Here is a 17,805-nt window from a genome sequence, read left to right on the forward strand (position 1 = left end):
GAGACCTGTGAATGCTGCTGCTGGGGACACTGAGCTTCCAGGCTGGCGTGGCCATGAAAAGGTAAACTGAAAATTGGTGAGTGTGCAACGTGAGGTGGTTCCAGGGGTGACACTGAAAACCTTAGCTGCCTTCTGAAATACCAGACTGCATTGGGTTTACATGGCAAGGTTTTCGTATCGGGGGGGGGCTACAGGGGTGGCTTCTGTGAGAAGCTGCTAGAAGCTTCCCCCATGTCCGATACAGCCAATGCCAGCCGGCTCCAAGACAGACCCGCTGCTGGGCAAGGCTGAGCCGATTGGCGCCTCTGTGATAACATATTTAAGAAGGAAAAAAACAAGTTAAAGGGAGCTTTTGCAGCCAGAGAGAGGAGTGAGAAGATGTAAGAAACTCTGCAGACACCAAGGTCAGTGCAGATGGAGGGGGAGGAGGTGCTCCAGGCGCCAGAGCAGAGATCCCCCTGCAGCCCGTGGTGAAGACCATGGTGAAGCAGGCTGTCCCCCTGCAGCCCATGGAGGAAGGATGAGGGGGAGTAGAAATTCCACCTGCAGCCCATGGAGGATCCCACGTTGGAGCAGGTGGAGGCACCTGAAGGAGGCTGCGGCCCGTGGGAAGCCCACGCTGGAGCAAGCTCCTGGCAGGACCTGTGGACCCATGGAGAGAGGAGCCCACGCCAGAGCAGGTTTGCTGGCAGGACTTGTGACCCCGTGGGAGACCCACACTGGAGCAGTCTGCTCCTGAAGGTCTGCACCCCGTGGAAGGAACTCACGCTGGAGCAGTTGGTGAAGAACTGCAGCCCCGTGGGAAGGACTCATTGGAGAAGTTGGTGGAGGCCTGTCTCCTGTGAGAGGGTCCCCAGGCTGGAGCAGGGAGGAGTGTGAGGAGTCCTCCCCTTGAGGAAGAAGGAGCAGCAGAGACAATGTGTGATGAACTGACCGTAACCCCCATTCCCCATCTCCCTGTGCCGCTGGGGGGGAGGAGGGAGAGAAATGGGGGGTGAAGGTGGGTCTGGGAAGGAGGGAGGGGTGGGGGGAGGTGTTTTAAAATGTGGTTTTATTTCTCATTGCTCTACTCTGTTTTGCTTGATAATAAATTACATGAATTTTTCTCTAAGTTCAGGCTGTTTTGCCTGTGACAGTAATCGGCGAGTGATCTCTCCCTGTCCTTATCTCAACCCACAAGCTTTTTGTTATACCTTTTCTCCCCTGTCTAGTTAAGGAGAGGGAGTGATAGAGTAGCTCTGGTGGGCACCTGGCCTCCAGCCAGGGTCAACCCACCACACAGACCTAATTCTGGTCACTGCAATCAAGAAGATGCTGATTGCTGTAAATGGTTGTTGAAGTAGCTGTGTAAGATCAGTGTGTAATTGTAATGCACATGTGAGGTTCTCATAAAAAAATCACAGCTATCTATGGCAGGAAGGGACATGAAGACCATCCTCCTGTACTAAGCCAAGATCAATATGTCTACATCATCCCTGACAGATGCTTAAGCACCTTTTTCTTGAAAGTCTTAATGATGTCTCCACCCTCCAGTCTCCTTGGGCAATCTACCCCAGGGCTTTACTGTACTTCTGCTTTGAAAGTTTTTCTCAACAGCCATCTTAATTCTCCCATCCTATTAATTTTTTGTCTGATTCCCAGCAGATAGGGAAAGCAAGGCATTGCTCTCTTCTACAGGAACCTTTTATGAATGGAAAACTGTTACCCCATCTCAGCTCTGCCTTCTGTTTTCATGAGTTAATTGACCCATTTCCTTCTGTCTGTCCTTAGAGGCTGTTGCCAGTTGGAGCCTGTCTTTTTTGATGAACAGTGCCCAAACTTGGATGAAGGACTCTAGCTGAGGCTGTACTAACAGGGAAGAAGGTTTACTTCATGTGTCTCATATACAGCTTTTCTGTTTATGAATTCCAGCATGATAGCTGCAAAAAAAAAGAAAAGCAACCAATGTCCTGGTGGCCCTTGAGATTTGGGCATGGTGGAGATGAGGACCATATAAGTACATAGATGGATGCATGGATGAAATGCAGACTTTCACCAGTCAGACAAGAGAAACCAAGCTTGGGGAAGTGGCACTGTGAGGGACAGACTGCTGCTAGCGTACGTGTGAGCCTCAGGTCTGCCCTGGTGAGGACCAGCGGTGGGTGTGGAAGGAGGTGTTCATTCCCATCCCACCGGGATGCGCCCTGTGAGCACCTTGCCCACATCAGGAGCCATGTGGTTGTTCCTGCTGGGGACATACCAAATGGGTTTTGTCATGCTGGTGGCTCCTAGCCCCTGTGGGCTCCATGAGCTGAGAGGGTCTGAGTCTTTCTGCTGCTAGACTTGGCTTTCAGTGCTTATATCTGTAGGGATATTTATTTAATCTGTTCATCTCATTTGCTTTTCACTTCTGGAGGAGAAAGCTCTCTGTGAAAAGATGAGTTGCATATTTTTTTTCCTCCCCTTCAGCCCAAGTGTTAGGCAGAGTGATGCAAAGTTTGGCTCTGCTGAGGATGGCAAGGAGGCATTTGGAGGAGCCCGTGGTGGTGGCTGGAATTCCTGTTGCCATAGCAACCCAATGCAGGCCTTAAATATAGAACCAGTTTTACACATAGCCCCCCTCTGTCCTTTCTTCTGTAACAGAGCAGTAAATGGGCTTTACTTCCTTCTTGCTGCAACCTGTTAAGAGCCTGAAAGGTCAGAAATGGCGCCAGTTCTACGGCAATGTAAACCCTGGTAAGTGGGGTCTGTAAGGTCCAGAGACCCAGTAATAATGGGTTTGATGGTCCTGCTCCATTCAGAGCTTTGATGTGTGGGCTCCAAATACTGATTTAGCTCAGTGAAAATCCTCGGACAGGTTGGATTGAAAGAAAAAATCCCCTAGCAAGAGTGAAAACATTTAACTGCTGAAGCAGCTGCTTCCCTGCTGCAGCTTTGGCCATGGTGGGCGGGAAGGGACATCGCTGCTTTGGGGCTGGGCGAGGAGTAGAGCTGGGCAGGGATGAGGACAAACCATGACAGAGCATCACATCAAGCTTAATGTGCACAGGGATTTTAAGCTGCAGGAGGGTAGATTTAGATTAGATATTAGGAAAAAATTCTTCTTTATGATGGTGGTGAGATACTGGAACAGGTTGCCCAGTGAAGCTGCGGATGCCCCATCCCTGGAGGTGTTTAAGACCAGGTTGGATGGGGCTTTGGGTAATGTGGTCTAGTGGAGGGTGTCCCTGCCTGTGGCAGGGGGCGTTGGAACTAGATGATCTTTAAGGTCCTTTCCAACCCAGGCCATTCTATGATAAGTATTCTATTCTATGATATCATTTTCCAAAGGAAACCTTCACTGAAGGGGTTACCTTGTTTTTGTGAGCTACCCTATTTTTTTAATTTTTTTTTTCTTTGCAAATGCTGTCCAAAGGACTGTCGCCTGTGCGGTCTTCCCTCCTGTGAGCCCTGCTGCTGTCCCATCCCCATGATCGTCAGGAGACTGCAAAGGATCGATGGCCATACAGTACGTGCCAAGCATGAGCTGTCTGCACCAGGGACAGATCAAATAGCTGTGACAGGGCATTATCTTTCAGGAGGTTAAATACAGCAGATTTCTCAATGCAGACAACACCAAGAAAGATTTCTAGAAGGGAAGAGAAAGGCTCAGTAATGCAGCATGCCATGGGGAGCAAGAGCAAGCAAGCATGTTGGACAGCCGCGTACAGTCAGTAGCATCAAGCAGCAAGCGTGCAGCGAGGTTGCAGAGCATGGCTCTCCTCCCCAGCGTGCTCCTGGTGATGGTGATGCTAACAAACCCAGCTGATGTCCCTTACCTCATGAAAAAAATCATCATGTAGAAATCATCATTCACCAGGTGCCTTTGGTATCTCCAGTGTATGATTACAGAGCAAAACCATCTGTTACATTTATGTTTATTCCTCTGTGAACTGTATAGATGCCTTTAGAAATTCATACTTATCTTTTTAATTAAATATTGGGTTTTATACAATAGATCAAGAAGAGTCCCAAACTGCAGAAATTATTTACTTGTGCAATATAGTGAAAGAGTTCCCAGGATCCTGACTCCACTGTAGTGTTGGTTTCATTCTTTTAGTGTAGTTAGTGTAATTTCATTCTCTTTGTTATATTAGAAGGATACTTGGATTGCAAAATCAAGCAGCTGATTGATATGAAATGCTAAAATTAAGGTTTTCCCAAAAAATCCTAATTCCTCTCCCTTGTTAGTCCTCAGAGAGGTGCAACCTGCAAATGTCAGATGAATCTCTTATGTTTTTCTTCTCCATAACAATTTAATCCCTGTTAATGTTGTATACTTTTCCCCTGATCTGGTTATTGAAAATAGCTAATTTTCCTGAAATGGCCTTTGATTCCTACTAGAGACCAACAAATGACATGGAAAATTCCAACCTGAGTAGTTTTAATTTTGGCCAAGTAACAAGTACCTCAGGACAGAATAACTTGGGTGGGTCAAGCAGGTCTCTCTTAAATGCAGCAAGAGAAGGCAGCTTTTCTGAATTGACTGTTTTATCATTTTAGATTTATTTTCCTCCTGTTGACCTCTTCTGAATTGGAGGTGAAAGTCATCAGGTCACAAATCCCAGGATTTAACAAGGAAAGGTACTGCTTTGAGATGTTATAGCCAGAAAAGGACTTCAGGGGTCAATATAAATTAAAAATTGAGTAAAACAGCAAGGGCATGCCTTCCATCAGCTGGTCATCTTCTTCCACTTTGTATGTTTGTCAAGAATTGCTACTGTGCTGCTTTGTACCCCTAATAATGTATTGACTAGTCCATTGGTGCGGTGGGTTGACCCTGGCTGGAGGCCAGGTGCCCACCAGAGCCGCTCTCTCACTCCCCTCATTCACTAAACAGGGGAGAAAAGGCATAACGAAATGCTTGTGGGTCGAGATAAGGACAGGGAGAGATCACTCACTAATTGTTGTCACGAGCAAAACAGACCGAACTTAGAGAAGGAATTCATCTAATTTATTACTAGGCAAAACAGAGTAGAGGAATGAGAAGTAAAATCAACTCTTAAAACACCTCCCCCCACCCCTCCCATCTTCCCGGGCTCAACTTCACTCCCGGCTTCAACCTTCCCCCCCCTCAGCGGCACAGGGGGACGGGGAATGGGGGTTACGGTCAGTTCATCTCACGGTGTTTCTGCCGCTTCTTCATCCTCAGGGGGAGGACTCCTCTCATTGTTCCCCTGCTCCAGCATGGAGGAGTCCCTCTCACGGGGTGCAGACCTTCAGGAGCAAACTGCTCCAGCGTGGGGTCCCCCACGGGGTCACAAGTCCTGCCAGCCAACCTGCCCTGGTGTGGGCTCCCCTCTGCACATGTCCACCGGTCTGGCCAGGAACTTGCTCCAGCGTGGGCTTCCCACAGGGCCACAGCCTCTTCAGGTGCCTCCACCTGCTCCGGCGTGGGGTCCTCCACGGGCTGCAGGTGGAATCGCTACACCCCCTCATCCTTCCTCCATGGGCTGCAGGGGGACAGCCTGCTTCACCATGGCCTTCACCACGGGCTGCAGGGGGATCTCTGCTCCAGCGCCTGGAGCACCTCCTGCCCCTCCTTCTGCACTGACCTTGGTGTCTGCAGAGTTTCTTACATCTTCTCACTCCTCTCTCTGGCTGCAAAAGCTCGCTCTCTCTAAGTGTTTTTCTTCTTCTTAAATATGTTATCACAGAGGCGCTGATTGGCTTGGCCTTGGCTAGCGGCGGGCCCGTCTTGGAGCCGGCTGGCTTTGGCTGTATCGGACATGGGGGAAGCTTCTAGCAGCTTCTCACAGAAGCCACCCCTGTAGCACCCCCCCACTACCAAAACCTTGCCACACAAACCCAACACAATTGGGATGAAGAACTGGTAGAAAAAATGGCACTCAAAAATACCATTGCTGTACATCAGCTTTGTGGCTGTGAGACTGCAGCTTTGATGCTGAGTGTCCGAGGGTACTTGGGGGTCTCCAGCATGCTGTACAGTCATTTCGAGTAACTAAACACTAGATACACTCAAAGAGAACTGCATCCTGGAGGCATATTTCAAGGGAAAACAACTGTCACAATCTATAGGATGTAACTTTCATTTAAGTTTGCACGTTCATCCATTTTCTTGCAAATCATTGGGTAGATGGGAACTAAATATAGCTAATGGACTCATGAGCTCAAGTACACAAAATGCTGGGCTTTTATTTTTACAGAGTGAGCCCCAGGGTCTGGGCAGAGAGTTTATGTTTCTTGACAGCAACGTAATGAGCGAGAACTGGAGGGAAGATGCTCTGGAGTGACTCAGCATCACGACTGTACGTATAAAGTGCATTAGTGCAATATTTAGCCACTGGAAAAAAGTCCTGTTGGAGTTTAGGCTCCCAGCCCAAGCAGCGGTGGCCCAGAAGACCTGCACACAGCATGGCTGGGCAGGAGATGCTCAGATGAGTGTTTATGGGATGCTGTGTTTGTATTGGCACTCCCCTACAGCTGGAGCTGCTGTGCACAACCTGCCTGGCTCAGGGCAGCTATGGTGCCTTCTCACAGCACCAGAGAGATGCTGCCCCATGCAGCTTTTCCCTGACAGACCAGTTATGTTTGAAGCAAGGAAGAGGAAAAGGCAGCTGATTTTATGACCCTTTATTGCAGACCTGGGCAGACCTATTTCTCTCTGAGAGTTAAGCAGGACTTCCAGGTGCCTTTGGTAAGCCTGGCGGTACCTAGCGTGAAGGAACTGAAGGACTAGGGCTTGCTTTGCCTGTAATTGCTGATGTTTATATGTGCCCTCCTGCAAGGCACTGGCTGGAAAGCATATCTCCTCCAAGTTTGCAGCTTTTCTGCTGCTTGGTGCCAAGACATCCTCCTGCTCTTTTTTGGGGGTCCTCCTTCAGAGTCTGGAAAGAATGCACTCAAACCTGGAAACTGTGAGCAGGCCAAAAGATTTGCTTGTATCTACAAAGTCACCTCCCTAAAAATGTGATTTAGTCCATATTAGGGCTGGAGCATCGCATTTTCCTGATCAAGCAAATGGTTGGGAGATTCGGTCTCAGATTGCACTGCAAAGACTTGTAAAGCAAACCACTGAAGTTCCTGGAATGGGTCCCCAGACATTGCTGCTTATTTGTGCTTGTTCCTATCCTAATCAATCTTTTTCATCAGTGAAACTCGTTTTAGTCAATTTCTTGTAAAACTGAACTGGTCTTTCTTGGTTTACTAAATCAAAATCCATGAAGATGGATGCTTTAAGAACAGGTACTTCTTTGAGACCTGTTGTTCACATTGTTGATTCTGACCTTACAGCAAGTAGACTGGTGCACGTCCTCTCTGCACACACATCGGTACAAGACGAAGCCAGGTTCTTCAGTAGGCAAGAAAGTGACACATAGGAACAGTTTCTAATGTCACATACTCTGTGGTCTGGGACTGCCAGGGTGAGTCATACATTACCTCAACTCTTTGCATGGCTGCAGTAAGACATGCTCCTTAACTTAAAGGACCCACTGATGGGTCCTTCTACAGCGACCCATCAGGGGCCAATGTCATCTCAGCAGCCATAGAGAAGAGGTGAAGAGCTGCTACCACCCAGCACTGGGTAAGCAGAACAGCTGAGCTATCCTCCAGTTATTATTATGGCAGCTTCAAGCAAATTTAGTTTTTATTACAGAGTAAAATGCTTACATTTATTACCCAGAAGAAACTATGCAAGCTCAAAAATTGTGCTTTTTACAATGCATCTTTATTGAATTCCCTTGTCTGCAGTGTTCCTGTGGGCTATTAGCTGCTTTAACTGCAAAAGCACCTGCTGGGGCCCTGGACATTTGCTCTTGGAGTCTGCATGTCCCCTGCAGCCCCCCACCCCTGGGATTCACTCAGCCCACAACAGCCCCTGAGCTGCTGCCATCCATCTCCCCTCCTCCTTTGAGAGCAGGTTCAGGAGAGCAAAGACCAGGGCGGGAATGGGAGATTCCTAGCTTTGGGCTAGGAATAAATTGAGCTGCTTTATGGAGCTTAAGATCTATTGAAATGATACTTGTGTTGCCCTTGGTAATCAGAAGAGCTGAATTGCTGCTTGGCTTCCCGAAGCCTCCCCTGCGCAGGCCTTCCCCCATCAAAGGGATTGGTCTGGGCAAGGCAGGCAAAAATCACCCGCACACATGCTGGGCTTGAGGAGGAGGCTTTGATGTGTTGCTGAGCAGAGGTATTTAATTAACCTTCTCTATTGATTTTGATGGAGAACCACCCTCACTTTTTATGTGCAAGAGAAAAAGAGACTGTCTGAAGACCAGCCATCTGTAAGGTGGCCAAGCGAGTGCTGGGATGGGCTCAGTTCACTCAGCCCTGGTTTTCCAGTGCAAGACTGTGGTTGACCTTTGCAAACATGCCAGAAAATAGAGACAGGGTGAGGGAGTTGAAGAAAACTGGAGAGAACATTTCCACATGGCTTATGTTCCCCCAGCACACAGGGTGATACAGGAGGTGTGTGAGGGGTGGAGAAACACCCCTCTCCTTCCAGCAAGCGCGCAACAGCCTCCAAGCAGAGGCAGCACATGCAGAGGACCTCCTCTGGGTTGGGATTGAAGGGAAGAGGGAAGGTAGATATTTCCTTGCATTTGCTGCCAGGTGGAGGATGTCAGTCCTTCCAGCTGTGGTGTATGGGCTAAGCTTGAACTTGAAAGGCCGTCAAAAGATTTTTGGAGAACAATTGTGAAATATTGAAATGGCTGCTTGCTCTTCAAACATGACAGTGGGTGAGAAGTTTGGGAGTTTGCTGGGATTTCCTGATTTACTGGGGCGTAATTGCTTGAATTGAGGGCCTTTTAAATTTTGCATTACGTTGGCTGGGTTGTTAATATTTAATGTATGGAAAAAGACAAAGGTAGGTAGCTGACAACTCTCTTAAAATAAAAATCTCTATTATGATAATCCTGAGGAATCTTTGCTATTGTTATTACTTCAGTTATTGGAACAGCAGAACATAAATGCTAGGAGCAGGGAGGGAAACTTCGTTGTGCCAGGGACTGTGTGAACAGGGATGGGGGTCAGAAGCTTGCAGTCTGAAAGACCGGGAGGACAGGAGGACAGGGGTTTGTCCCCAGTTAGTGAAGGCTGTGACCCTGTCATGTCCCCGTGTCTCATCACTGCACTTAAGCCAGTCCTCCATGATGTGACTCGCTGGGCTGAGGACTCAGAGCCCTGGGCTGGGTACTCCTGCCCCATGGGTGTGACATCTTCTGCAGGGCACCTGTGACCACCGTGCCACTGCATGGAGCAGGAAGGCTTCCCGATGTTGGGGGTCACGCTGCTGCTTTTTATCTTGGGGCCTTTCCTCTCTATCCCTTTGGACACTTGCCCTTCCCAGCCAGGAGAGATTTGAAGAGCAGGTGGGTGGGAGCGCCCAGGACTGTTGCTCCCGAAAGGTGCTCACCACCTGCAAAGCCACAGGAGCTTAGCCAGACCATATCTTTTCATCTGCTTAAAACCAGATGACAATAATTTCTGCTTTCCACAGTGGATCCGAGTTCTGCTGAATCCCCCTCCAGAGCTGGCAGGAGCACAGGCAGGGATTTCAAAGGCCTTCCTGCCAGATCCTCTGTCCTTTCCATTGAAGAGGCCTAATGTGCTCCACAGAAAAGCTGCATGGCAACTGCTTTTTGCAGAAAATAAAGCATTCACCAGAACTCTTAATTCTGTGTTATCATGAGGAGTTTGGACAGCAAAATGCTTTTTAGAGCACTCCAATGCTAGGAGTTCAGAGATGATAGTAAATCTCCATTTCTAAGCTGTTGACCTTTTTAGATGTTTAGTCACACTGGAAAATGAATCTCAGTGGAGCAGGGACAGTTGGGTCAGACATTGCAGTAAAGGTTTTGCTGCAAGGCTGCTGGGAATTTTGGTGCCTAAATCTAAAGAAGTTGAGGGCCAGGGGTGGATTTGAGCCTCTGTGTGCTGAAGGACTTGAGCAGGGGGCTCTGCTCTCTGAACAAGCGGTCATTGCAATTTAAAATCTGCTTTGCTCCCAACAGCTGCATCTTTAAAAAGCAAAGTGACCAGTGAGCAATGCACTGAAGGAAGCAGCACACAAAACCACATTTAGGAAAGGGGCTCAGGCTGCAAATGCCAAAGGGAAGGAGAAACGTCCCTGGTACCCTCAGAGAGGGGCCATCCAAGCATCCAAAAAATGTGATCTTAAGATAATTCCTTGCTCCATTGCTGGCTCTTCCCAATCCTGCTCCACTGCTCTGCATTCCACATGGGCACTGTGCAGTAGCCTGGTGTTGAAATCCAGACCTGCAGCACCCTCCGAGCTGGGTACTGCGGCGATACCCACTCCGCTCTCAGCATCCTCTGCTCCCACTGAGATCCAGGAAGCAGAACTGCATTTTTGGTAGGTTATTGCAGTGTTTTCAGTTTGTACGATTACATCCAATTTGTTCTTTTTGGTTAGCTGGTGCTGGGTATCATTCCCCTGCAGAACTCATGCATACAACAAAAAGGGCATGTTTAGAAGAGCTCATTAAAATTCATGGGGAGTAGTGCTGTCCCATGTGAAGAAGTTTAATCCGAATCAGCCTTCAGGAATGGTTTATTGCAGCCTTCTGCATCACCCACAAACACTTTGGGGAAAAACAGGGAAGGAGAACAGAGTGTTAGATAAGCTGCTTTAAAATGATCTTCATAATCCTGCAAATTGAAATGTATTTTATTAAAGACAAGTTACAGATGCAAAATAACCCAAGAAAGGCTGGAAGTGACCCTTCCCAGAGACAATTTAAGCTATTCCTGCAGCTGTGACTGAATGTCACCGAAATCAAAGCTCCCCCCCCTCCAAGGAGCCAGCCCCATCAGTGGCACAAGATGCCCAAGCTAGGCCCCCTTAGTTCTAGAAATAACATTGAATAGCTGCTTGAAATTAGATTTGACATCCCCTTCCCCTGCATGTCACTTCGCAGTCATTGGCATGAGGCTTCCTGACCCCAAAGCAGCTCCAGCTTTTACTGTTGTTGAATGGCACAAAGAAGGGAAGAAGGAAGTGTGTTTACTCAAGGCTTAGGGCAAATGAGGTCAGGGAATGGTCAAGAAGGGCTGGGTTCATGCAAGTTTTTAAAATCCTGCCAGTTTTCTGCCAGTTCCTCATAAAAGATGAGCAACAAAAATCTTAAACTGTTGGGTACCACCATCAGCCTTACTCTTACTGAGATGTGTGACTCTTGCAAAAGCTTCTGCCACTGATTGCAGGAACCTCTCACAAACATGCTCCCCGTTAGCTGCAATAACAAGGACAAGGCAAACAATCCTAGCAGGAATCATTAAAGGATATCTCCTAAGATTTAAAGTACATTTAGCTGTTCATTCATCCCCTGCCCCATGCAGCTTTTGGCAGGTCTCTCTAATCCTCCTCTGTCTCAATTTCCCTCAGTCTGAAAGGGGATATTATGGTACTTCCCTGCCAAGAACCACCTGAAATTGCTGTCTGACTGCAGAGTCCTTTTAGGATCTGCATATGCAAGAGCAGAGCAATTCTTACTCTCATTATCCTGAGAAAACTCGCCATGCTTCAGGACATTCAGGTGATGGCATTTTTCCAGCATTAGACCCCAAAGTGGATTTTATCTGTTGCCTGAGTTACGTGTTTGCTTTGCCTCTAGGGCTGAGCCCTCAGCCAGTGTATGTTAAAGAGGAGCTGGGCAAGAGAAACCAGGGATGGGAACAGAGCGGCTGTGGGGCAGGAGTGAATCCTAGCAGGAACATGTTCAGGTCACAGCTACCTGTTGTCACCTTGCCACATCAGGGAACTGTTTTCCCAAGCTCAGGTGGAAGCTGTTTAGGGAGGGGACCTGACTTTTCCTCTGCTGTGAGGATGCTGTAGGCATTGAGGATGCTGTGCCCTTCAGAGCCCCAGCTCCTCTGCAACATCGCTTGTGTTTGCTTCAGCTGTGCAGGGAAGATGCTGCCAGGGGCTGGAATGGGGGAGCTCTTTAGCAGACCCAACTGCGAGCTATACTGCTTGGACTCTTGTTGCCAAAAGCCTTTCCTGAATCAGCTGAGCTGGCATATTCTCTGTTAGGGGAAGGTGGACTCATTTTTCCCCTCACTGCTCTTTCTCAGCACTCCTACCCTCTGTAGCAGGTGAGGGTTCTGCACCGCCTGTTGCAACACACTTAGAGCAGGCTTGTTCTTCAGATGCTGGTTAAAGCAGTCAGGCTTCCTCCAACCCAGGGAGAGAAACAGCACCCATTGCCTCTGAATCAGAGAGACATGTAATGCACAGGGCTGGCGGCAAACATGTTAGGGTCAACGGTAGTTATCTAGTTCCCGTTACACCCCTACTTATGTCTTCTCTTCAGAGCTGGGGCTTAATCTGGCTGCCTGTGTCAGCAGCTGCCCCACCACATCTGCAGCCCCTCGCCTGGCCGTGCAAGCAGTTTTCCCCACATGCAAGCTCCCTCTGTGGCTGGGGGAGCCAGCTGCCAGAGGGATCCCAGCCACGAGGGGAGCTTAGGTAGGGCAGGCAGGGCCTCCTGCCCATGAATTCCTGGGAATGATACTGCGTCTAGGTCCTGGACCCTGGCTAGTCTGTCTGCAGTCAGCATGGGGCTGGTGTGCCACAGATCCTGAAGGGTGTGAACAACTGCAGGGCCATTTGCAGTCCTCAGCAGGTGGCAGAAAGTGGCCCGGATGGACGGGCACTCGGTCACCCCTGCAAGAAAGGTCACATCTCCACTGCTGCAAAGATTGGCCGACCCCTCTGCTGTCCTCCCTCCTTGACTGATATAGCGAGGTCACTTACACAAGCTTCCAGCCCTTCAAGGGCTAATAAATCTGCAGTTGCTGAATAACGTAGCAAGTCAAATTGCTTTACAGAGCTTGGTGCTTAAAGCTAGATGTTAGATAACATATTATAGGTGGCTGTTTTTCCCTTGGTGCCAGCCCTGCCTGAACAGCACAAGCGGGGAGGATAAAACGTCCCCCCCAGCCCATCCACAGGGTGCAGCAGCTGGCAGAGTCCTGATGCCACTGGTTTGCCCTGGGCAGGACAGGGACCTAGGACCCCAAGTATTTGGCCTATCGTATTGATAGGTAGGAGCGAATTAATTTTTCAGGTAATTTTGCAAATTTCCTAGCAGATGGGTAACAGGGACAAAGTGCCCCATTGGGGGCTTTTTATTCTTCAACCAGCAGAAAAGTTTGTGTATTTTTCCTTCGTGAAGTAATTGTATTGGGTCTCAAACCCAATGTGAAAAGGAGAGACAGAGCCAGGAGGTAATGTTTTACACACCCGGCCACCTTAGGGAATAGACTGTTGGTTCCACAGCTTTCAGTCAGCCCCCTAGACTCATCCTCATCAAGATGAGAGGAAAGGTGGGTCTGATGGAGCCTGGGAAGAGGAGCCATGGGGTGTGTGCTTGTGGTCAGTGAGCACCAAAAGGAGACTTAATAGATGTGCAGGAGGAAATGCACATCCTGGGAAGGGCAGAAAGCTGGAGCCAAGGGGGATGGCTCTGAATGTGCTTTGTGGGAACCTGAACTAGAAACTTCTCTGATAAGCAATTTGCACTGGCGTGTTTCCTGCCCTTTTCCTGAAGGCAAAAGGAGCCCAAGGCTGACTAAGCACCAAGAGCCATTTGCAGAGCAGTGCCAGGCAAGCGATGACGCAGCTCTCGTCTCCCCCTCCTCAAGGCAGCAGGAGGGAAGGAAGCCTGCCTGCAACAAGGGGACTTTGGGCACTCCTGGGACTTCAAAACACGTCTGAAAAGTTTAGGTAAGCTGAAAACTTCAGCTCTTTACAGAACAGGGTTCCCATGGGGCTGCTGTCCTCCCAAACACGAGAGAGGGCCGCCCTCACCTGTCTTTTCCATAGCTGAGACAGTCTTCAGAGACTTTGCTTTCTGCCAAGGGGCATTTGCTCTCTGGTCCCTGCTGAGACTTTGCTGCCCTTCCTCCCTCCATCTCCTGATTTTGCAGATATTCAGTTCAGCAGCTCAGCCCTTCCAGATCCTTCCGTGCTTCTCTGAGGACCCAGAAAGCATAGCAGAGGTCAGGCCCTGCTGTCTGGACAACAAGCTGTTACAGACTTATAAATATAAACAAACAGTTTGGGAAAGGCTTTCTCTTACCATGGTGAGAGGAGGAGCTAGGCTGGTAGAGGGCAAGGGTGAATGGTGGAGCCTGCTGGGGGGACAGGCCAAGAGCCAGGAAAGCTGTGGCTACCAAGGCTTCCTCCTTGCACAAAGAGCCCACTCCCCCGTGGCAGCATAGGCTGGCAACTACAGCTAAACTCATCCAAAAGTGGTTTTCAGCAAGGGAGAATGTGATGATGGAGCCCAGCTGCTGCTGACGTTGCCATCCAGACTCTGCCCAGGTTTTTCGAAGAGATCCTTGTCTCTTTAAGGTTCATTTTTGGATTGTATTTTGCTATCTGCTTCCAGTATTTTTCCTTGGTATTCCAGTGTTTCCATGCTCCTGGGCTCTCAGTAGCACAAACCACTCCACACTATGTATCTCAGTTCTTTTTGCACTTCTCAACACTTGTTACAGAGCTCTGCCAGGAAACCTGATAATTTTTTTTTTTTTCCCATTTAAGGGAAAGGATTTCGGACTATAAGAGAAAATCTCCATTATACCTAAAGTGTTTCTAGGCTGGAAAGAAAATCCCTGGAAACTAAGGGAATCCTTAAAGGGACATAATAGGAAACACTCTGTAATGGAGACAGCTTAATTGTGTATGACTCTCTTTCCCACTCACTAGGACAAGTACAAGGCCCTTGGGCTGCAAGAACAATATGGGTTATTGTTACATCTTATAGCTCATTTTAGAATATGAAACCCAGCATCCCCTCAGCATCAGGATCCAGCCAGAACTCATAGGCCACCAAAGCTGCTGCACCCATCTCTGCTGGAAACCCATTGTTCCACATACCATTGCTGTGACAGGGCTGCGGCTTTTCTCACAGCCCTTTGTTTTTCTGTGACCAGCAAAATGATGTAAATCAGCCTCCTTTCTTGCTTTGCAGGATGGACAGGAAGATGCCAGACTGTTGTATAGGCGTGGGTGTTTGTGAAGATGTGATACTTTTCCTTATGCAGGCAGAGGAGTCACTGCAGATCAGCTGAGGGATATTTCCACATTTAGGCTCAGCCTATTTCCCTGTTGTAGCTCAACAAACACTGTCTTACAGACCTTTTCTGCCTGGCAGATGAAATGCAGATATGTATATACCACTGACTGTGAGCCCAGGAGAACATATATTTGCCATACTCTGTATATTTCCTGTAAAGTACTTGAGGTTTAAGGTGTTACCTTGTCAGTAACTGCTGTAATACCTGGAAAGGAACAGGGTTTGCCACAGGCTGCATTCAAGCATTTGGCTGGCTCCATAGGCCGTGGAAATAACAAACCATAAATTAAGTTTGCAGAAGCTCAGGGTACAAAAATATCAGTTGAAAGGTATATCCATACCCAAAGTGGGTTAGATAACCTTGGAGAAGAGCGAGCAGGCTGCACATTTCTGCATCCTCAGGCCTGCACTGCCCCTTGCTGACAAACTTTCCACCATGGGACAATAAATGCTGCAGGGAACAGACATCCTGGGGGTGGAAATGTCCTATTCTCTCCCCATCTCCTGGATCACTCCAGGCACAGCCAGGGTCTGCCCTCAGCGGGGCTCCCTCTCTCAGCTTCTACCTGAGAGTCAAGTATGATTCTTCAGCACTGGCAGGATGGTGTGGATGGAGGGGTGAGCACGCAGCAGCAGAGGAGTCTGTGCCTCTGTGCTACCCCTTCATGTGCCCCCTCCATGGCTGGTTCTCTGGCCCCTTGGCAGAAAACCAGAATGACATCAGCAGGGTGGCAAGCGTGATGCAGGAAGATACAAATGCCCTTCTAATAAACCTGAGTTGCCTCTCGCCCAGTGATTTAACTGCATTGAACCTGATGCATCTCCCTGCATTAGGCTACCTGTTATTTTCCCTCCCACCACCCTCTTCCTGGAGATGAGCAGCCTGCATTTGTCACAAGGGGAGATAATGTGCCCTGGATGCCAGTGCTAACAGACAAATAACTTGCTCTCCTACATCACCTGCCAGCTAGAAGTTTCAAAGTACTTTGTAATCATTAACAGACTTAGCTTTCCAGCCCTGATCAGGGGTTTTAATCTCTGTTGTAAGAGGAGTAAAGTAGGGTGGTCTGGTGGTGAAATGATGCGAAACTAAGAGGAGAACTGACGTGCTCTGGATTCTGATCATAGGTTTTCATGGGGTAGGGGGAGCTACTGAAGCAGAGGGGCACTGGGCTGACAGCTGGTCAACAGGTTTTATTCTCAATTCTTTCCAGCTCCCCTCTGGGTGATCTTGCTTTTCTATGTCTTATTTTCCCCATCTGCAAAAAGAAGGTTGTGATTCACTTCTCCTTGTGAGAAATTCTGAATATAGGTGATATACAGTTGTGGGAGGTACTGGAGAAAAAGGCCTGGCCACACCAACACTGGGATTTCAGAAAGTCATCTCTAAGGAAGATGTGGACGTTCAAACACCAAAGACAGTAGCATAACAACTGACATTGTGTACACTGGGCAATGGGAACCAGGTGGGAGAGAAGCATGGAAAGTGGGGAAAAGCAGCACTGAGAGTCTTTTTGCCTGTTTAATCACACGAAATCAGACACTGGGCTCCTATTTTAGAAACCTTGCAGTAGTAATTGTCACTAGAGCCCAAGAGCCATGGTCAATCAATGCAAGATGAGAAAGGCTAACGAGCATGGCTGTGTACCTCTGATGGTAGTACAGAGTGGCAGAGGGATACTTTAAATGCTGTGCTGTTGCCTGGCAAGTTACCCTTTTCTCAATTTCTGTTGTGTTTTCAGGTTAGTAAATGCTCCTTTTTATTATATTTATAGTTCTAATCAGCAGCAGTTATTCCTCCCATCTGTGTCTGCAAATATATGCAACCATCCTGAGGATAGGCTCTTTCCTTTGACAAGGGGCTGCCAGGTGAGGACGAGGGCCCAGTTCACTCCTCGTTACAGAGTTGATGGCATGGCCTCATTGAGCTCAGCTGCTCCTGGCTCAGCAAGCAGGCCCTGGGAAGCAATAGGGGCCCAGCTGGGCTGATCAGTGCTCTCTGCTTGTAATCTTTCTCATGACACCAATTTTTCACGGATGATCCCACCGGAAGCTGGAGGACGGTGGGAATAACCCCATCCTCTTAAGGAGGGATGCTGTGGCTTTCCCCTCGGTGCTAGATCTGTTCCAGGCGCCTCCCCCGCCCCAGGGCCCGGCCAAGAAAGCGTTAACTTTCCCTGCAATGCTGCATCCCAGCTCACGGTGGAGCTGCCTTCCTCTCTTCCACCCCCAACTTCCAATTCACTCCAAACAACTCCGGGACAGAATTGCAGGGAAAAGCTGGAGGTTCAGACTAGACTTGTTGATCCCCATTCCCAGGCAGCAGAAGGAAGTACCGAAGCTTTCCTTTGTGTCTACACAGAGAGAGGGCTGGGGGAGCGGGGGCAGATGCGGCTCCGGCGTTGACTGTAGGCAGGCGTGAGGAGCCGCAGTCGAGGGAAGGCCTTGGAAAGCTTCCTGCCGAGGGAACCGATTTACCTCGTTTCCCTTCCCCTCCCCCCGGGCTCCGTGGACAGCCGGGAGCGCGGCCGCCATCCCTCCGCCTTGAGGCTGCCCGCGGGGGGATGCGAGCGGGGCCACCACTGCTGCCCACCCTGCCGCAGGATGTAGCCGCCCTCGGCCTCGCACCGCCTCGCTGGGAGCCCGCAGGAGGAGGTAGGTGCGGGCCGGGCTCGGGCCGAGGGAGGGAAGCCTTTCCCCACGTCCTGCGGCGGCG

At 49.1% G+C, this 17,805-nt stretch overlaps 1 protein-coding gene across 1 annotated transcript in view; it reads left to right on the forward strand.

The window, feature by feature from the left end:
* Positions 1-17,361: 17,361 nt before the first annotated feature.
* KCNB1 (potassium voltage-gated channel subfamily B member 1) overlaps positions 17,362-17,805 on the forward strand; it is a 139,621-nt gene continuing 139,177 nt past the window's right edge. Inside the window, exon 1 of the mRNA XM_054845718.1 lies at positions 17,362-17,744. The gene's annotated coding sequence lies outside the window, so the exon portion shown is untranslated. The remainder of the gene's footprint in view (positions 17,745-17,805) is intronic.

The sequence above is a fragment of the Grus americana genome, chromosome 17 (genome assembly GCF_028858705.1).
Source record: "Grus americana isolate bGruAme1 chromosome 17, bGruAme1.mat, whole genome shotgun sequence".
Lineage (NCBI taxonomy): Eukaryota > Metazoa > Chordata > Aves > Gruiformes > Gruidae > Grus > Grus americana.